Source organism: Manis pentadactyla, chromosome 8 (genome assembly GCF_030020395.1).
Source record: "Manis pentadactyla isolate mManPen7 chromosome 8, mManPen7.hap1, whole genome shotgun sequence".
In the NCBI taxonomy this organism is placed as follows: Eukaryota; Metazoa; Chordata; class Mammalia; order Pholidota; family Manidae; genus Manis; species Manis pentadactyla.
In genome coordinates this window covers 36,472,578-36,480,447 of record NC_080026.1, presented here as the reverse complement: position 1 = coordinate 36,480,447, position 7,870 = coordinate 36,472,578, and the positions used below count along the sequence as shown (strand labels likewise).

The 7,870-nt window shown below is 40.8% G+C and overlaps 1 long non-coding RNA gene across 1 annotated transcript; it reads left to right on the top strand.

Annotated features, from left to right (window-relative positions):
* Positions 1 to 308: 308 nt before the first annotated feature.
* LOC118912979 (uncharacterized) lies at positions 309 to 2,465 on the top strand. Its single transcript, XR_005025024.2, has 3 exons — positions 309 to 428; positions 2,109 to 2,238; positions 2,346 to 2,465. It is a non-coding gene; the product is annotated as an uncharacterized LOC118912979 (long non-coding RNA).
* Positions 2,466 to 7,870: the final 5,405 nt, after the last annotated feature.

The following is a 7,870-nucleotide window of genomic DNA, read 5'->3' as shown; positions in this document are numbered from 1 at the left end:
TAATAGGAGACTTGAATTCTGGTGTGAGTCCTGCCTCTGGGAAGCTGTGAAAATCCTTTGCCTCGGCCCCTTGCCTCAAACTGGCAATGCTCTTCGCACCGACTCTCTCCTCAATTCACCCATTGTATCCACTGTCCCTGGCTCCATCCTCTTCCCCGCCCCCGCAGGCCAGTTATATGGACCGAACCAAATGGTGTCCTTGCTCTCTGGCTTCCAGCAGTGTTTGGCTAATGGGAGCCTTGGCCAGGCAGCAGAGGAGGGGAGGAGAGAAAGTCCAGAGTGTCTCTTCTATGTCACCTGCTCTTGCTCAGCAGTCATTGTAAGCAGATTCCTCCCTCTATCTATGGAAGGGAATAGCTCCGGGAGGCCCTACTGACTCTGAGTTGGAAACTGCTCTCTGCCTCACCTCTCAGGCTTTCCAGACACAGGTACTGACTACCCCTCTGGTATCCCTATGCCCTGCTCACACCTTTGAAAGAGTCCCTTTATGAAACTCTCTTCAGTTGGTGCCATTTTTACTTGCTGGGGCTGCGAGTAACATGCCAGTCATTCCCTGTCTATTCATTGGCTCACACACTTGTCTAAAGAAAACTGCTTTGTCTAAAGCCCCACTCCCTAAAAAGCCAGGTGTTGTGCTATGTGAGTTTTCTGCCCACCCCAGCCACAGCCGGCTGGCCCAAGTGTGGTCACCTAACAAAACATCCCATCGCAGGCTAGATTGCAGCAGATGAGCCCAGCCAGTCAGATTCACCTCTTAGGAACTGAGAATTGAAGGACAGAGACAACAGGGCTTCAAGCTGCAGAAACCAACCCGTAGGAATCATGAGGCAGACTTGTGGAAATATTCAGGGTCACGTTCAAGTAAATGGTCGGAGGCAGCTGTGAGGAGAAAGAAGAGAAAATGGCAGATGTGCAGAGTGGTGTAGGTAAGCTGCTCCCTGAAGCTGTGTCATTGCTCAGTTATGACGTCTCACCTCCAGGAAGCCCTGCAAGAAACTGTTCCTGAGCTTGAACTCCCATGAGATCACTGTATTGGTAAAAAAACATTCCTTGCACTGTTCACCATGTAACTTATTCACTATGTAAGAATTTGTACTCCATGTAAGAATTTGTTCGTTATGCATCAGAAGATTGGAGACTGACGAAAATTAGGCTTGGGGTGGATTAATGATTATGCATTGAGCATTGACCCCCCTATACAGAAATTTATTGTGGTTAACAACTATTTGATCAATAAATATGAGAGATGCCCTCACAAAAAAAAAATATATGTATATATATATATAAACACACTTCCAATTGTAAAATAAATAAGTAACCGGGATGTAATGTATAGCATAAGGAATATAGTCAAAATATTGTAACAACTTGGTATGGTGATAGCTGGTACCTAGAATTATCATGTATATAAATGTTGAATCACTGTGTTGTACACCTGAAACTAATGTAATGTAATACTGTTGTCAACTACCCTTCAATAAAAAAAAAAAAAACATTCCTTTCCTTGAACAAACTGAGCACCTCGTATCTGCCAGGCACTCTTCTAGGCCTATTGAGAATAGAGGTGAACAAAACAGACAAGGTCCCAGCCCTCGAGAGGCTGACAGCTTGTGGGTTAGTGGTGACAAAATGGTGTGTGAAATACACTTGACAGGATAAAAGTTAAATTACAAAGAGTCTTAGAGACAGTAGTGTCTCCTAGAGAATGGACACAGATGCTAAAACTATTGAGTAAAACTGTGATGAGAAATGGGATATTTATAGTGTCAAAATATGTCCTCATTAGTTACTTACTAATTAAGAAGGGAAATGTCATTGTTTTACAAAAGGGAACCCTGGAAGTCACCATCTTACCAACTGGTCCAAATCAATGTCACCATTGCCAGGATGTGGCCATCAAGTGCCTCCTGATCTGGTGCATAGAGAAGGATACAGCTTCCCTTCCATGGTAGTCCAGCCAAAAATGCAAAACCTGAGTCTAATCATCGAAGTCAAAAAAGATGCGTTAAGTCTTCCCTGTTAAACGAGACCAAGGAAATATGATAACAAAATGCAAAGTCTGACGCTGCATTAGATCCTGTGATTTTTTTTTAACTGTTTGTTCAAAGGACACATGGAACACTTACTGATGAGCAAAATGAGACCTGGAATACTTACATAAAGACATTGGACCAGAGCACACACAACCTGCTTCTCAAGTTATGAGCTTCCCAGTCTATCCTACTGTCTCCCAAAAATGTAAATTCAAATTCTAGTTTTTTATATTATTTCTATATGCTCATCAGCTCACCCAAAAATAATGTGTAGCCATAAAATCTTAGCAATGACTCTCCCTCTGGTCTCAGGACTCCTGATGCCCGGAGAAAATTCTGTCCTGCTGTTCATACCTATTAAATGACAACCTGTCATGGAGCAAAACCTGATAAGTTGGATGAATTTCCATTTCTGTTCAAATCCAATGTCTGATGATGTTTCAAAAATAAAAATCCAAGTGATCAATGGTTTCATTGTGGCAGTATCAGTTCCTGCTGAAAGGTCTATATTTTTGGATTTAAAAAGTATTTCAAGGGGCAGTGAATGTTTTGAAAACTCTGGGAAACTGGGAAAGAAGTTCTAGGTAACAAATGTCTATTCAGGGACTGAGTATAAAGCACTGATAGATGGCTTAGGTTTGGTGTCAGAAAAGATAAAGGAATAAAAGGAAAACCTTTAGCTTGCTTGAGGCTTTCTGGTGGGCTGCTAAAGCTTAATTGAGACACAGTGAGCTGTACAAAAAGGTGTATGTTACATAATAGAAGCTTAAATGAACAGGCATCACCAATGAGAGAGAAAGAGAAATGAAAGCAACTTTTTGTACTGACAGACTTGCTGACTTTTGGAGCTTTTCATTTTTCTCCAAGATAAAAATGTACATTTGATCTTGGTTTTGTATCTATCATTTTTATTAAATATGGGTGTCTCTCCCTCCGTGATGAATTCCCAATTTCCAATATTAGAATGTCCTCAATTGCTCAACATTTGATTTCACTCTGTGTGTTTTTTTAATTAATTATTTCCACTCAGTAAAAGTGCTTTGCCACTTGCTGAAGCATTAGACATGTATAGTAAAAGCATGGCTCTGCTGAACATTTCATCTTTGACCTGGAAGAAGAGAATAAAGGACAGGTCCACTGAATACAGTGAAAACTCTTTTGAGTGCACAACACAAAACTGATCTAACAAAATAAACTGTGGTTGGTAAGAAGTCACTTTAAATAAGCCAAGAAGTGGGAAAAAACTGAAAAGAAATGTTTAATAAAGATTACTATATTGCCAAGATGAAACAAAGATACATATTGAATAATCATCATATTAGCAAATACTGTGTGTCATGGCATAATTCTAAACACACTGTATATAAAATGCACTATATATTAGCATAATGAACTAACATGCATTAACTAATTTAATCCTCACTAAAACCTTTGAGGTAGGTACTACTATTAGCCCCATTTAACAAATAGGAAAACTGAGGCACAGAGAGAATGAGTAACTTGACTATGTTCTCACAGACTGTGAGTATCTGGGGTTAGATTTAAACCCTAGCAGTCAGGCTCCAGCATCCATGCTCCTGCTCACATTCAATCAGCCAGTAAGTATTTCATGACTTTCATGAGTACTGTGTTTTCAGTACCACCTAGACTGTATTAATCAGTTTTTGCTGTAGGAAGAGAAAACCTCATTCCTAGTGGCTTACTGCAATTACTTCTTGTCCACATTACATAGGGCTTTGGGTTGACTGTGACTTTGGTTAGCTCTGCTGGGCTGGGCTGGGCTCCATTCAGCGAAGTCCCATGTGTCTTCTCCTTGTAGTACCAGGATAAGGGAGGAGCCCCTCTCTGGGACATGCAGCGGACAAGAATTTAAGAGCAGTAGAGAGAAGTTAAGCAGAGTACATGTTTACTGCCTCTGCTTGAACATAGCAAATGTCCAGTCTGCTCACATCCCACTGGCCAAAACAAGTCACATGGCTAAGCTCCAAAATCAACTAGATGAGGCTGTCTGCTTCTCCCCTGGCTGGCATGGGCTAGTCATACAAAGGAAGTGAAGGCTGAGAACAGTAACTCAATAGCTCAAGGTCTCATTATCCTTCCCAGGTGATCTCACAATTCAATTAAGAAAATAAGACTAGCATAAAAATAACTAGAGAACCATGCCAGATATGGGCTATCCTTACTTTTCATGGCCCCATGTTAAATGAAACTTGTTCACATAGGAAACATGTTCTTGCTTTGCAAGATTCTATGGTAACTGAGGTTTGAGCATGTAGTACCATGCAAAGAAAGGATGCCTGTACTTAATAATAATACTTAATAAATACTTAATTGTGAAATGGTACCTTAGTGCAAGTTCTCCCCAGGGCATTTCAAATGAAATCCAAACCATGCTCGCAAGGCCCCAAATCATCTATCTTTTGCCTACCCACAGACTCCATCTCCATCCATCCCCTTTTTCATAATCTAGCCCTAGGACTTTGGCACATGCTTTTCTCTGCTGAGGGCCCTTTCTCCCAGATCTTCACAGGGCTATAGGCACTGAAGTCTCACATGAGAGCTGATCTCTCCAGAACTTTCCTGGACAGTAACCTAAGTGAGCCCTCCACCACTCTATCTTTTCCAAGTCTACTATCCTGATTTGCTTTCAATATAAGCCTTTTTACCACTTGAGACTCTTATCAATATATGTGCTTACATGTTAATAGCTTATTTCTTTTATTGGAATGTAAGCTCCAAAGAGCAGAGAAATTGTCTGACTTGTCATCATTCTAATCCTTATTGCCTATGTCACTGGTTGGCACATGCTGGACATGCAATAAGAATTGTCAGATAAATGAACAGCTGTGGATGGGGACCAGATCATATAAGGACCTGTGATCATGTTTCGGATTTTAGTGCAAATGCGCTGGGAAAACTTGCATAATTTTCTAATTATACATAGTCATATACAGGTTTCCTAATTGTCCCTTGTGCTTTCTTAATCCAGTTGTGTCATTTCTGGGGTAGAATCAACACTTCCTAAACTTGGTCACATTTTGGAATCAGCTGGGGTGGGGGACAGGGGGCAACTTTAAAAAAGTCCTGCTTCTTGGTCCCAACCCCCAACATTATGATCTAACAGGTCCAGGCTGAGGCCTGGGAACAGGAGCTTTAATGATCCCTGATATTCAACCACATTTAGGACCCACTGGTTCCAGGGGCACTGAAAGTCCCAAATTGCTTTTTGGCTTATTGAATGTGGCTGATTTGAGCACTTGGCTTAATTTTGACAATGTCTGACACATAGTAGGTGCTCAATCAAGATTTGTGAATTGGCTTTCCAATAAATATTTAATGAAGGAGTAAATGAATAAATAATTTACATGCTGCTGAAGACAAAGTTGAGAGAAAGAGAATGAATTTGTAACTAATTGTTTTGTGTTTCCTCCTCTCTTCCCTTCCCTTGACTTTTCAAATGCCACACACCATAAAATTCCAATAGCTAATCTCACCCCACAGCTGTGCCACGTCATTAAAAAGTGGAAATTGAAATTCTAGAGCAACCAAGTCTTCCAAATCTACTATATTTTCATGCCAATTTCTAGGAATAAACCAGTGGAAAATTAAACAGAGTAGCCCTGAAATGGGGACTAGCCTGGGGCTGGTCCCTAGGAAAGCTGCCTCAACCAGTCTACATCTTTGAACACACATTTTGCCCTTTTGATGGGGCAAAAGCTGAATTCCTTCATTCCAGATGCCAGGATAAGCAACACCAAGAATAGTCATGGCACACAGCTGCATAGCAGTTACCCTGATCGAGATGAAAGTTCAGAAAGCAATAGAAACAAAAGAGCTCAAGGCAGTAGAAGAAACAGGTGTCTCCTTTCCCTGGCTGGGAGGAGTCTTTGAGGGCTCTCATTTGAAACATACTGCAGAGCACAACTGCTTAAAGATGGCTGCCTGGGTCTGTGGCAGGTTTTTTGAGGTTCGCCTAAGTGAAGTCAAGCTCATTTCTGTCTTGGAAAAAGACAAGGATGTAACATGCTGTCAAAATTTCAAAGAATCCAGAAGTGTTTCAACTGAAATCTGGCTTTCACTACTCCTCCCCTCCTCTGTTGCTCTTGTAGGGAGGCACACTTGCTACCAGCGCCTCCTACAGAAGCCAAGGAAAAGAACAAAACCTGAATTACTCATGGTTGTTTGTGAGAACCCTAGGAAAAGACCTGGGGCCTTTGTCCAAAACGGCACTTGAGAATATCATGTACACATGTCCTCCCCTAGCTACTAATGTATCTTCTTACTCCCTGGGTAGAACATTATGACTCAAATTATAACATGAAATGGTCAGACCCATGGTCCAGCATTCCCAAGAAAGGATCCGTGTAAAGGAACATGGAAGGTGTCCTATTTATAACCTTTCTTCCTGAATGCCTAACCACTCTGTGATGCTGTGAATCAATCCTCTAAGATCTATGTTTGCTATCTTTAAATCTTTTTAGAACTTAATATTTTCAGTAAATTGTCTTCAACATGTGTACCCTTTGAAGAACTAGTTCCACAGATTTGTTTCTTTCCCTATCTCACTTCTTTAATTAGATGAAACTTGGGACACTGGATTAATTAACAGGACATAGTCCTTAATAAAACAGTGAAACCGAATATAACAGGAGGTACTTTAGCCACTGCATAGGGTAGATCATGCATCTCACCTTGAGACTAAGTATTTCCTTCATTTGAAATAGCTGAGCTCCTAAACATGGCACTTACACAAAGTGTATAATTTGTCATGAGTTTTCAATATGAAAACTGTTTCTCTCAACAATTGAGGTATGTAGAACAAATATTTTCATCCAACATGAGTATCAAAAGGTTATGCAAAGATGCAGGGAAGAGACAAGTGTGAGAGAAGCATGGTAAAGTGGGAAATTAGCAAATGTGAATTTCAGCACACACTTTATACCTCAGCATCAAAACTTGATCCCATAACTTGGTAAATATATGGCATTTTATTAAGTAGTAAGCCTCCAATGGTGGAGGCTCAAGAATCTGACATTTTTAAGCTTTCCTTATCACCTACCATGGCCAGAGTCAACTTCTCTTTACAGGCCCAAACCATCCCAGGCAAATCCCTGCTTCATAAACACTAGCCAGGGCTTTGGGGCCAAAGTTCAGTATGACATCTACCCAGTAAGCTGCCTAGGCATGGAGGCATGTGGGGCCAGTTCTCCTAGACTAGAAGCAGAGGTGGGCCTCAGCAGTCTACCCCTTGCCCACTTCTCCAGGCCCACCCCAGTTCTTCAGCTTTCCAAGGGTAGGATCATCTAACTAACTACCCTGGAATGCATACTAAGGACGGGAATGCCATGAAAGCATTTACTTAACAGTAAACCTTAAAATTCCTCATCATAAGAAAAGAAATGTGTAACTATGTGTGGTGATGGATGTTAACTAGACTTATTGTGATGATCATTCCATAATACATGCAAATATCGAATATCATGTTGTATACCTGAAATGAATATAATGCTGTATGTCAATTAAATCTCAGTTTTTTTGAAAAAAGGGATTTGCCCCTATGGTTTCATGTATATTTGTTTCTTTCTCCTCCTCCTAAAAGGTTTTCCCTTAGAGAGATAGCCTCGTATATATCACCCCTGAGCATGGAGTGTGTCCTTAACCCACACCAGAGCTCCTCTCCATGATGGAGCTCCTGGAAGTGGGTAGTCACCAACAGTGATATCCCATAAAAAGACCTGCAATAGTGACTTGAAAATTAATAAAATTTGGTTCACCCAAACATGATTAGACTGCATTTTTTAACCAACCATCATACATAAAACATTTGGAGTAGTGCA